The sequence below is a fragment of the Lemur catta genome, chromosome 8 (genome assembly GCF_020740605.2).
Source record: "Lemur catta isolate mLemCat1 chromosome 8, mLemCat1.pri, whole genome shotgun sequence".
NCBI classification, from domain to species: domain Eukaryota; kingdom Metazoa; phylum Chordata; class Mammalia; order Primates; family Lemuridae; genus Lemur; species Lemur catta.
The window spans coordinates 47092670-47105228 of record NC_059135.1 but is presented as its reverse complement, the minus strand read 5'-3'; positions in this window follow the sequence as shown (position 1 = coordinate 47105228).

Here is a 12559-nt window from a genome sequence, read left to right as displayed (position 1 = left end):
CGAAAGGAACGGTGAAAAGTGCGGATCCTGTTTCAGTCTTTAGACTGAAACAGGATCCGCACTATTCACCTGTCACACAAAGGCGCACTTCTCATATCTGGCGCTAGTCCAACAAACCCAGGACTGACAGGGGCCCTGCCCTTGCCACCCCAGAAAATTATCTCATCTCAAAAGAAGGATTCTTAGGCTAACGATTGAAAAGTGCTCCCGTTCTTGAAACAGTGGTGAAAGGACGGTGAAATAATGCTGAAAACAATCGTATCTCCAAAGGCTCTGTTGCCAGGTATGGGAAATACCAAGTTAGCTGGGCCTCAGGAGAGTTTTCTCTGCGAAAAGCATCATAGGCTTCAGGATGCAGAGACCAACCTGATCACTATTACGGTGCAAAACGTGATGGAAATGGCAAATAATTACCAACATACTGGTGATTTCAAAAGTGTCAGGAGGAAATCTGAAGCACGATCCACACTCTTCCCATCTCACGCAAATATGCACTTACCAACACTTGAGGTAAACAAATCAAACACAGGGCAGACAGAAGCCCCGCCCTTACACCCCACACAGAAATCTCAACGAGCAGGGAGGATTCTTATGCTAATGCGTGAAACCTGCTCTGTTTCTGAAAACAATGGTCAAACCACGGTGGAATAATACTTAAAAGAACACTTTCTTGATAGTCTCTAGTACCAGCTATTGGAAATGCCAAGTTTCCTGGGCCTCTGCATGCTTCTCTCTGTGAAAACTATCCTACGCTTCAGGATGCAGAGACCAACCTTATGACAATTATGGTTAAAAGTGCTACGGAAAAATACCAAATAGTTCTCAACCTAGCGCTTATTGGAAAAGCGGTGCCACACACCTCCTGGGAAGATCCAGTTACTTTGGCCTAGTCTTCCGTTGGTCTGGAGAAAGAATCGCCATTCCTAGCTGATGAGGGAAATGATTCCGAAAGGAACGGTGAAAAGTGCGGATCCTGTTTCAGTCTTTAGACTGAAACAGGATCCGCACTATTCACCTGTCACACAAAGGGGCACTTCTCATGTCTGGCGCTAGTCCAACAAACCCAGGACTGACAGAGGCTCTGTCCTTGCCACCCCAGAAAATTATCTCATCTCAAAAGAAGGATTCTTAGGCTAACGATTGAAAAGTGCTCCCGTTCTTGAAACAGTGGGGAAAGGACGGTGAAATAATGCTGAAAACAATCGTATCTCCAAAGGCTCTGTTGCCAGGTATGGTAAATACCAAGTTAGGTGGGCCTCAGGAGAGTTTTCTCTGCGAAAAGCATCATAGGCTTCAGGATGCAGAGACCAACCTGATCACTATTACGGTGCAAAACGCGACGGAAATGGCAAATAATTACCAACATACTGGTGATTTCAAAAGTGTCAGGAGGAAATCTGAAGCACGATCCACACTCTTCCCATCTCATGCAAATATGCACTTACCAACACTTGAGGTAAACAAATCAAACACAGGGCAGACAGAAGCCCCGCCCTTACACCCCACACAGAAATCTCAACGAGCAGGGAGGATTCTTATGCTAATGCGTGAAACCTGCTCTGTTTCTGAAAACAATGGTCAAACCACGGTGGAATAATTCTTAAAAGAACACTTTCTTGATAGTCTCTAGTACAAGCTATTGGAAATGCCAAGTTTCCTGGGCCTCTGCATGCTTCTCTCTGTGAAAACTATCCTACGCTTCAGGATGCAGAGACCAACCTTATGACAATTATGGTGAAAAGTGCTACGGAAAAATACCAAATAGTTCTCAACCTAGCGCTTATTGGAAAAGCGGTGCCACACACCTCCTGGGAAGATCCAGTTACTTTGGCCTAGTCTTCCGTTGGTCTGGAGAAAGAATCGCCATTCCTAGCTGATGAGGGAAATGATTCCGAAAGGAACGGTGAAAAGTGCGGATCCTGTTTCAGTCTTTAGACTGAAACAGGATCTGCACTATTCACCTGTCACACAAAGGGGCACTTCTCATGTCTGGCGCTAGTCCAACAAACCCAGGACTGACAGGGGCCCTGCCCTTGCCACCCCAGAAAATTATCTCATCTCAAAAGAAGGATTCTTAGGCTAACGATTGAAAAGTGCTCCCGTTCTTGAAACAGTGGGGAAAGGACGGTGAAATAATGCTGAAAACAATCGTATCTCCAAAGGCTCTGTTGCCAGGTATGGGAAATACCAAGTTAGCTGGGCCTCAGGAGAGTTTTCTCTGCGAAAAGCATCATAGGCTTCAGGATGCAGAGACCAACCTGATCACTATTACGGTGCAAAACGCGACGGAAATGGCAAATAATTACCAACATACTGGTGATTTCAAAAGTGTCAGGAGGAAATCTGAAGCACGATCCACACTCTTCCCATCTCACGCAATTATGCACTTACCAACACTTGAGGTAAACAAATCAAACACAGGGCAGACAGAAGCCCCGCCCTTACACCCCACACAGAAATCTCAACTAGCAGGGAGGATTCTTATGCTAATGCGTGAAACCTGCTCTGGTTCTGAAAACAATGGTCAAACCACGGTGGAATAATACTTAAAAGAACACTTTCTTGATAGTCTCTGGTACCAGCTATTGGAAATGCCAAGTTTCCTGGGCCTCTGCATGCTTCTCTCTGTGAAAACTATCCTACGCTTCAGGATGCAGAGACCAACCTTATGACAATTATGGTGAAAAGTGCTACGGAAACATACCAAATAGTTCTCAACCTAGCGCTTATTGGAAAAGCGGTGCCACACACCTCCTGGGAAGATCCAGTTACTTTGGCCTAGTCTTCCGTTGGTCTGGAGAAAGAATCGCCATTCCTAGCTGATGAGGGAAATGATTCCGAAAGGAACGGTCAAAAGTGCGGATCCTGTTTCAGTCTTTAGACTGAAACAGGATCCGCACTATTCACCTGTCACACAAAGGCGCACTTCTCATATCTGGCGCTAGTCCAACAAACCCAGGACTGACAGGGGCCCTGCCCTTGCCACCCCAGAAAATTATCTCATCTCAAAAGAAGGATTCTTAGGCTAACGATTGAAAAGTGCTCCCGTTCTTGAAACAGTGGTGAAAGGACGGTGAAATAATGCTGAAAACAATCGTATCTCCAAAGGCTCTGTTGCCAGGTATGGGAAATACCAAGTTAGCTGGGCCTCAGGAGAGTTTTCTCTGCCAAAAGCATCATAGGCTTCAGGATGCAGAGACCAACCTGATCACTATTACGGTGCAAAACGTGACGGAAATGGCAAATAATTACCAACATACTGGTGATTTCAAAAGTGTCAGGAGGAAATCTGAAGCACGATCCACACTCTTCCCATCTCACGCAAATATGCACTTACCAACACTTGAGGTAAACAAATCAAACACAGGGCAGACAGAAGACCCGCCCTTACACCCCACACAGAAATCTCAACGAGCAGGGAGGATTCTTATGCTAATGCGTGAAACCTGCTCTGTTTCTGAAAACAATGGTCAAACCACGGTGGAATAATACTTAAAAGAACACTTTCTTGATAGTCTCTAGTACCAGCTATTGGAAATGCCAAGTTTCCTGGGCCTCTGCATGCTTCTCTCTGTGAAAACTATCCTACGCTTCAGGATGCAGAGACCAACCTTATGACAATTATGGTGAAAAGTGCTACGGAAAAATACCAAATAGTTCTCAACCTAGCGCTTATTGGAAAAGCGGTGCCACACACCTCCTGGGAAGATCCAGTTACTTTGGCCTAGTCTTCCGTTGGTCTGGAGAAAGAATCGCCATTCCTAGCTGATGAGGGAAATGATTCCGAAAGGAACGGTGAAAAGTGCGGATCCTGTTTCAGTCTTTAGACTGAAACAGGATCCGCACTATTCACCTGTCACACAAAGGGGCACTTCTCATGTCTGGCGCTAGTCCAACAAACCCAGGACTGACAGAGGCTCTGTCCTTGCCACCCCAGAAAATTATCTCATCTCAAAAGAAGGATTCTTAGGCTAACGATTGAAAAGTGCTCCCGTTCTTGAAACAGTGGGGAAAAGACGGTGAAATAATGCTGAAAACAATCGTATCTCCAAAGGCTCTGTTGCCAGGTATGGGAAATACCAAGTTAGGTGGGCCTCAGGAGAGTTTTCTCTGCGAAAAGCATCATAGGCTTCAGGATGCAGAGACCAACCTGATCACTATTACGGTGCAAAACGCGACGGAAATGGCAAATAATTACCAACATACTGGTGATTTCAAAAGTGTCAGGAGGAAATCTGAAGCACGATCCACACTCTTCCCATCTCATGCAAATATGCACTTACCAACACTTGAGGTAAACAAATCAAACACAGGGCAGACAGAAGCCCCGCCCTTACACCCCACACAGAAATCTCAACTTGCAGGGAGGATTCTTATGCTAATGCGTGAAACCTGCTCTGTTTCTGAAAACAATGGTCAAACCACGGTGGAATAACTCTTAAAAGAACACTTTCTTGATAGTCTCTAGTACAAGCTATTGCAAATGCCAAGTTTCCTGGGCCTCTGCATGCTTCTCTCTGTGAAAACTATCCTACGCTTCAGGATGCAGAGACCAACCTTATGACAATTATGGTGAAAAGTGCTACGGAAACATACCAAATAGTTCTCAACCTAGCGCTTATTGGAAAAGCGGTGCCACACACCTCCTGGGAAGATCCAGTTACTTTGGCCTAGTCTTCCGTTGGTCTGGAGAAAGAATCGCCATTCCTAGCTGATGAGGGAAATGATTCCGAAAGGAACGGTGAAAAGTGCGGATCCTGTTTCAGTCTTTAGACTGAAACAGGATCCGCACTATTCACCTGTCACACAAAGGGGCACTTCTCATGTCTGGCGCTAGTCCAACAAACCCAGGACTGACAGGGGCCCTGCCCTTGCCACCCCAGAAAATTATCTCATCTGAAAAGAAGGATTCTTAGGCTAACGATTGAAAAGTGCTCCCGTTCTTGAAACAGTGGGGAAAGGACGGTGAAATAATGCTGAAAACAATCGTATCTCCAAAGGCTCTGTTGCCAGGTATGGGAAATACCAAGTTAGCTGGGCCTCAGGAGAGTTTTCTCTGCGAAAAGCATCATAGGCTTCAGGATGCAGAGACCAACCTGATCACTATTACGGTGCAAAACGCGACGGAAATGGCAAATAATTACCAACATACTGGTGATTTCAAAAGTGTCAGGAGGAAATCTGAAGCACGATCCACACTCTTCCCATCTCACGCAATTATGCACTTACCAACACTTGAGGTAAACAAATCAAACACAGGGCAGACAGAAGCCCCGCCCTTACACCCCACACAGAAATCTCAACTAGCAGGGAGGATTCTTATGCTAATGTGTGAAACCTGCTCTGGTTCTGAAAACAATGGTCAAACCACGGTGGAATAATACTTAAAAGAACACTTTCTTGATAGTCTCTGGTACCAGCTATTGGAAATGCCAAGTTTCCTGGGCCTCTGCATGCTTCTCTCTGTGAAAACTATCCTACGCTTCAGGATGCAGAGACCAACCTTATGACAATTATGGTGAAAAGTGCTACGGAAACATACCAAATAGTTCTCAACCTAGCGCTTATTGGAAAAGCGGTGCCACACACCTCCTGGGAAGATCCAGTTACTTTGGCCTAGTCTTCCGTTGGTCTGGAGAAAGAATCGCCATTCCTAGCTGATGAGGGAAATGATTCCGAAAGGAACGGTGAAAAGTGCGGATCCTGTTTCAGTCTTTAGACTGAAACAGGATCCGCACTATTCACCTGTCACACAAAGGCGCACTTCTCATATCTGGCGCTAGTCCAACAAACCCAGGACTGACAGGGGCCCTGCCCTTGCCACCCCAGAAAATTATCTCATCTCAAAAGAAGGATTCTTAGGCTAACGATTGAAAAGTGCTCCCGTTCTTGAAACAGTGGTGAAAGGACGGTGAAATAATGCTGAAAACAATCGTATCTCCAAAGGCTCTGTTGCCAGGTATGGGAAATACCAAGTTAGGTGGGCCTCAGGAGAGTTTTCTCTGCGAAAAGCATCATAGGCTTCAGGATGCAGAGACCAACCTGATCACTATTACGGTGCAAAACGCGACGGAAATGGCAAATAATTACCAACATACTGGTGATTTCAAAAGTGTCAGGAGGAAATCTGAAGCACGATCCACACTCTTCCCATCTCATGCAAATATGCACTTACCAACACTTGAGGTAAACAAATCAAACACAGGGCAGACAGAAGCCCCGCCCTTACACCCCACACAGAAATCTCAACTTGCAGGGAGGATTCTTATGCTAATGCGTGAAACCTGCTCTGTTTCTGAAAACAATGGTCAAACCACGGTGGAATAACTCTTAAAAGAACACTTTCTTGATAGTCTCTAGTACAAGCTATTGCAAATGCCAAGTTTCCTGGACCTCTGCATGCTTCTCTCTGTGAAAACTATCCTACGCTTCAGGATGCAGAGACCAACCTTATGACAATTATGGTGAAAAGTGCTACGGAAACATACCAAATAGTTCTCAACCTAGCGCTTATTGGAAAAGCGGTGCCGCACACCTCCTGGGAAGATCCAGTTACTTTGGCCTAGTCTTCCGTTGGTCTGGAGAAAGAATCGCCATTCCTAGCTGATGAGGGAAATGATTCCGAAAGGAACGGTGAAAAGTGCGGATCCTGTTTCAGTCTTTAGACTGAAACAGGATCCGCACTATTCACCTGTCACACAAAGGGGCACTTCTCATGTCTGGCGCTAGTCCAACAAACCCAGGACTGACAGGGGCCCTGCCCTTGCCACCCCAGAAAATTATCTCATCTCAAAAGAAGGATTCTTAGGCTAACGATTGAAAAGTGCTCCCGTTCTTGAAACAGTGGTGAAAGGACGGTGAAATAATGCTGAAAACAATCGTATCTCCAAAGGCTCTGTTGCCAGGTATGGGAAATACCAAGTTAGGTGGGCCTCAGGAGAGTTTTCTCTGCGAAAAGCATCATAGGCTTCAGGATGCAGAGACCAACCTGATCACTATTAGGGTGCAAAACGCGACGGAAATGGCAAATAATTACCAACATACTGGTGATTTCAAAAGTGTCAGGAGGAAATCTGAAGCACGATCCACACTCTTCCCATCTCATGCAAATATGCACTTACCAACACTTGAGGTAAACAAATCAAACACAGGGCAGACAGAAGCCCCGCCCTTACACCCCACACAGAAATCTCAACTAGCAGGGAGGATTCTTATGCTAATGCGTGAAACCTGCTCTGTTTCTGAAAACAATGGTCAAACCACGGTGGAATAATTCTTAAAAGAACACTTTCTTGATAGTCTCTAGTACAAGCTATTGGAAATGCCAAGTTTCCTGGGCCTCTGCATGCTTCTCTCTGTGAAAACTATCCTATGCTTCAGGATGCAGAGACCAACCTTATGACAATTATGGTGAAAAGTGCTACGGAAAAATACCAAATAGTTCTCAACCTAGCGCTTATTGGAAAAGCGGTGCCACACACCTCCTGGGAAGATCCAGTTACTTTGGCCTAGTCTTCCGTTGGTCTGGAGAAAGAATCGCCATTCCTAGCTGATGAGGGAAATGATTCCGAAAGGAACGGTGAAAAGTGCGGATCCTGTTTCAGTCTTTAGACTGAAACAGGATCCGCACTATTCACCTGTCACACAAAGGGGCACTTCTCATGTCTGGCGCTAGTCCAACAAACCCAGGACTGACAGGGGCCCTGCCCTTGCCACCCCAGAAAATTATCTCATCTCAAAAGAAGGATTCTTAGGCTAACGATTGAAAAGTGCTCCCGTTCTTGAAACAGTGGGGAAAGGACGGTGAAATAATGCTGAAAACAATCGTATCTCCAAAGGCTCTGTTGCCAGGTATGGGAAATACCAAGTTAGGTGGGCCTCAGGAGAGTTTTCTCTGCGAAAAGCATCATAGGCTTCAGGATGCAGAGACCAACCTGATCACTATTACGGTGCAAAACGCGACGGAAATGGCAAATAATTACCAACATACTGGTGATTTCAAAAGTGTCAGGAGGAAATCTGAAGCACGATCCACACTCTTCCCATCTCATGCAAATATGCACTTACCAACACTTGAGGTAAACAAATCAAACACAGGGCAGACAGAAGCCCCGCCCTTACACCCCACACAGAAATCTCAACTTGCAGGGAGGATTCTTATGCTAATGCGTGAAACCTGCTCTGTTTCTGAAAACAATGGTCAAACCACGGTGGAATAATACTTAAAAGAACACTTTCTTGATAGTCTCTAGTACAAGCTATTGCAAATGCCAAGTTTCCTGGGCCTCTGCATGCTTCTCTCTGTGAAAACTATCCTACGCTTCAGGATGCAGAGACCAACCTTATGACAATTATGGTGAAAAGTGCTACGGAAACATACCAAATAGTTCTCAACCTAGCGCTTATTGGAAAAGCGGTGCCACACACCTCCTGGGAAGATCCAGTTACTTTGGCCTAGTCTTCCGTTGGTCTGGAGAAAGAATCGCCATTCCTAGCTGATGAGGGAAATGATTCCGAAAGGAACGGTGAAAAGTGCGGATCCTGTTTCAGTCTTTAGACTGAAACAGGATCCGCACTATTCACCTGTCACACAAAGGCGCACTTCTCATGTCTGGCGCTAGTCCAACAAACCCAGGACTGACAGGGGCACTGTCCTTGCCACCCCAGAAAATAATCTCATCTCAAAAGAAGGATTCTTAGGCTAACGATTGAAAAGTGCTCCCGTTCTTGAAACAGTGGTGAAAGGACGGTGAAATAATGCTGAAAACAATCGTATCTCCAAAGGCTCTGTTGCCAGGTATGGGAAATACCAAGTTAGCTGGGCCTCAGGAGAGTTTTCTCTGCGAAAAGCATCATAGGCTTCAGGATGCAGAGACCAACCTGATCACTATTAGGGTGCAAAATGCGACGGAAATGGCAAATAATTACCAACATACTGGTGATTTCAAAAGTGTCAGGAGGAAATCTGAAGCACGATCCACACTCTTCCCATCTCACGCAAATATGCACTTACCAACACTTGAGGTAAACAAATCAAACACAGGGCAGACAGAAGCCCCGCCCTTACACCCCACACAGAAATCTCAACTAGCAGGGAGGATTCTTACGCTAATGCGTGAAACCTGCTCTGTTTCTGAAAACAATGGTCAAACCACGGTGGAATAATACTTAAAAGAACACTTTCTTGATAGTCTCTGGTACCAGCTATTGGAAATGCCAAGTTTCCTGGGCCTCTGCATGCTTCTCTCTGTGAAAACTATCCTACGCTTCAGGATGCAGAGACCAACCTTATGACAATTATGGTGAAAAGTGCTACGGAAACATACCAAATAGTTCTCAACCTAGCGCTTATTGGAAAAGCGGTGCCACACACCTCCTGGGAAGATCCAGTTACTTTGGCCTAGTCTTCCGTTGGTCTGGAGAAAGAATCGCCATTCCTAGCTGATGAGGGAAATGATTCCGAAAGGAACGGTGAAAAGTGCGGATCCTGTTTCAGTCTTTAGACTGAAACAGGATCCGCACTATTCACCTGTCACACAAAGGCGCACTTCTCATGTCTGGCGCTAGTCCAACAAACCCAGGACTGACAGGGGCTCTGTCCTTGCCACCCCAGAAAATAATCTCATCTCAAAAGAAGGATTCTTAGGCTAACGATTGAAAAGTGCTCCCGTTCTTGAAACAGTGGTGAAAGGACGGTGAAATAATGCTGAAAACAATCGTATCTCCAAAGGCTCTGTTGCCAGGTATGGGAAATACCAAGTTAGCTGGGCCTCAGGAGAGTTTTCTCTGCGAAAAGCATCATAGGCTTCAGGATGCAGAGACCAACCTGATCACTATTAGGGTGCAAAATGCGACGGAAATGGCAAATAATTACCAACATACTGGTGATTTCAAAAGTGTCAGGAGGAAATCTGAAGCACGATCCACACTCTTCCCATCTCACGCAAATATGCACTTACCAACACTTGAGGTAAACAAATCAAACACAGGGCAGACAGAAGCCCCGCCCTTACACCCCACACAGAAATCTCAACTAGCAGGGAGGATTCTTACGCTAATGCGTGAAACCTGCTCTGTTTCTGAAAACAATGGTCAAACCACGGTGGAATAATACTTAAAAGAACACTTTCTTGATAGTCTCTGGTACCAGCTATTGGAAATGCCAAGTTTCCTGGGCCTCTGCATGCTTCTCTCTGTGAAAACTATCCTACGCTTCAGGATGCAGAGACCAACCTTATGACAATTATGGTGAAAAGTGCTACGGAAACATACCAAATAGTTCTCAACCTAGCGCTTATTGGAAAAGCGGTGCCACACACCTCCTGGGAAGATCCAGTTACTTTGGCCTAGTCTTCCGTTGGTCTGGAGAAAGAATCGCCATTCCTAGCTGATGAGGGAAATGATTCCGAAAGGAACGGTGAAAAGTGCGGATCCTGTTTCAGTCTTTAGACTGAAACAGGATCCGCACTATTCACCTGTCACACAAAGGGGCACTTCTCATATCTGGCGCTAGTCCAACAAACCCAGGACTGACAGGGGCCCTGCCCTTGCCACCCCAGAAAATTATCTCATCTCAAAAGAAGGATTCTTAGGCTAACGATTGAAAAGTGCTCCCGTTCTTGAAACAGTGGTGAAAGGACGGTGAAATAATGCTGAAAACAATCGTATCTCCAAAGGCTCTGTTGCCAGGTATGGGAAATACCAAGTTAGCTGGGCCTCAGGAGAGTTTTCTCTGCGAAAAGCATCATAGGCTTCAGGATGCAGAGACCAACCTGATCACTATTACGGTGCAAAATGCGACGGAAATGGCAAATAATTACCAACATACTGGTGATTTCAAAAGTGTCAGGAGGAAATCTGAAGCACGATCCACACTCTTCCCATCTCACGCAAATATGCACTTACCAACACTTGAGGTAAACAAATCAAACACAGGGCAGACAGAAGACCCGCCCTTACACCCCACACAGAAATCTCAACTAGCAGGGAGGATTCTTACGCTAATGCGTGAAACCTGCTCTGTTTCTGAAAACAATGGTCAAACCACGGTGGAATAATACTTAAAAGAACACTTTCTTGATAGTCTCTAGTACCAGCTATTGGAAATGCCAAGTTTCCTGGGCCTCTGCATGCTTCTCTCTGTGAAAACTATCCTACGCTTCAGGATGCAGAGACCAACCTTATGACAATTATGGTGAAAAGTGCTACGGAAAAATACCAAATAGTTCTCAACCTAGCGCTTATTGGAAAAGCGGTGCCACACACCTCCTGGGAAGATCCAGTTACTTTGGCCTAGTCTTCCGTTGGTCTGGAGAAAGAATCGCCATTCCTAGCTGATGAGGGAAATGATTCCGAAAGGAACGGTGAAAAGTGCGGATCCTGTTTCAGTCTTTAGACTGAAACAGGATCCGCACTATTCACCTGTCACACAAAGGGGCACTTCTCATGTCTGGCGCTAGTCCAACACACCCAGGACTGACAGAGGCTCTGTCCTTGCCACCCCAGAAAATTATCTCATCTCAAAAGAAGGATTCTTAGGCTAACGATTGAAAAGTGCTCCCGTTCTTGAAACAGTGGGGAAAGGACGGTGAAATAATGCTGAAAACAATCGTATCTCCAAAGGCTCTGTTGCCAGGTATGGGAAATACCAAGTTAGGTGGGCCTCAGGAGAGTTTTCTCTGCGAAAAGCATCATAGGCTTCAGGATGCAGAGACCAACCTGATCACTATTACGGTGCAAAACGCGACGGAAATGGCAAATAATTACCAACATACTGGTGATTTCAAAAGTGTCAGGAGGAAATCTGAAGCACGATCCACACTCTTCCCATCTCACGCAAATATGCACTTACCAACACTTGAGGTAAACAAATCAAACACAGGGCAGACAGAAGCCCCGCCCTTACACCCCACACAGAAATCTCAACTAGCAGGGAGGATTCTTATGCTAATGCGTGAAACCTGCTCTGTTTCTGAAAACAATGGTCAAACCACGGTGGAATAATTCTTAAAAGAACACTTTCTTGATAGTCTCTAGTACAAGCTATTGGAAATGCCAAGTGTCCTGGGCCTCTGCATGCTTCTCTCTGTGAAAACTATCCTACGCTTCAGGATGCAGAGACCAACCTTATGACAATTATGGTGAAAAGTGCTACGGAAAAATACCAAATAGTTCTCAACCTAGCGCTTATTGGAAAAGCGGTGCCACACACCTCCTGGGAAGATCCAGTTACTTTGGCCTAGTCTTCCGTTGGTCTGGAGAAAGAATCGCCATTCCTAGCTGATGAGGGAAATGATTCCGAAAGGAACGGTGAAAAGTGCGGATCCTGTTTCAGTCTTTAGACTGAAACAGGATCTGCACTATTCACCTGTCACACAAAGGGGCACTTCTCATGTCTGGCGCTAGTCCAACAAACCCAGGACTGACAGGGGCCCTGCCCTTGCCACCCCAGAAAATTATCTCATCTCAAAAGAAGGATTCTTAGGCTAACGATTGAAAAGTGCTCCCGTTCTTGAAACAGTGGGGAAAGGACGGTGAAATAATGCTGAAAACAATCGTA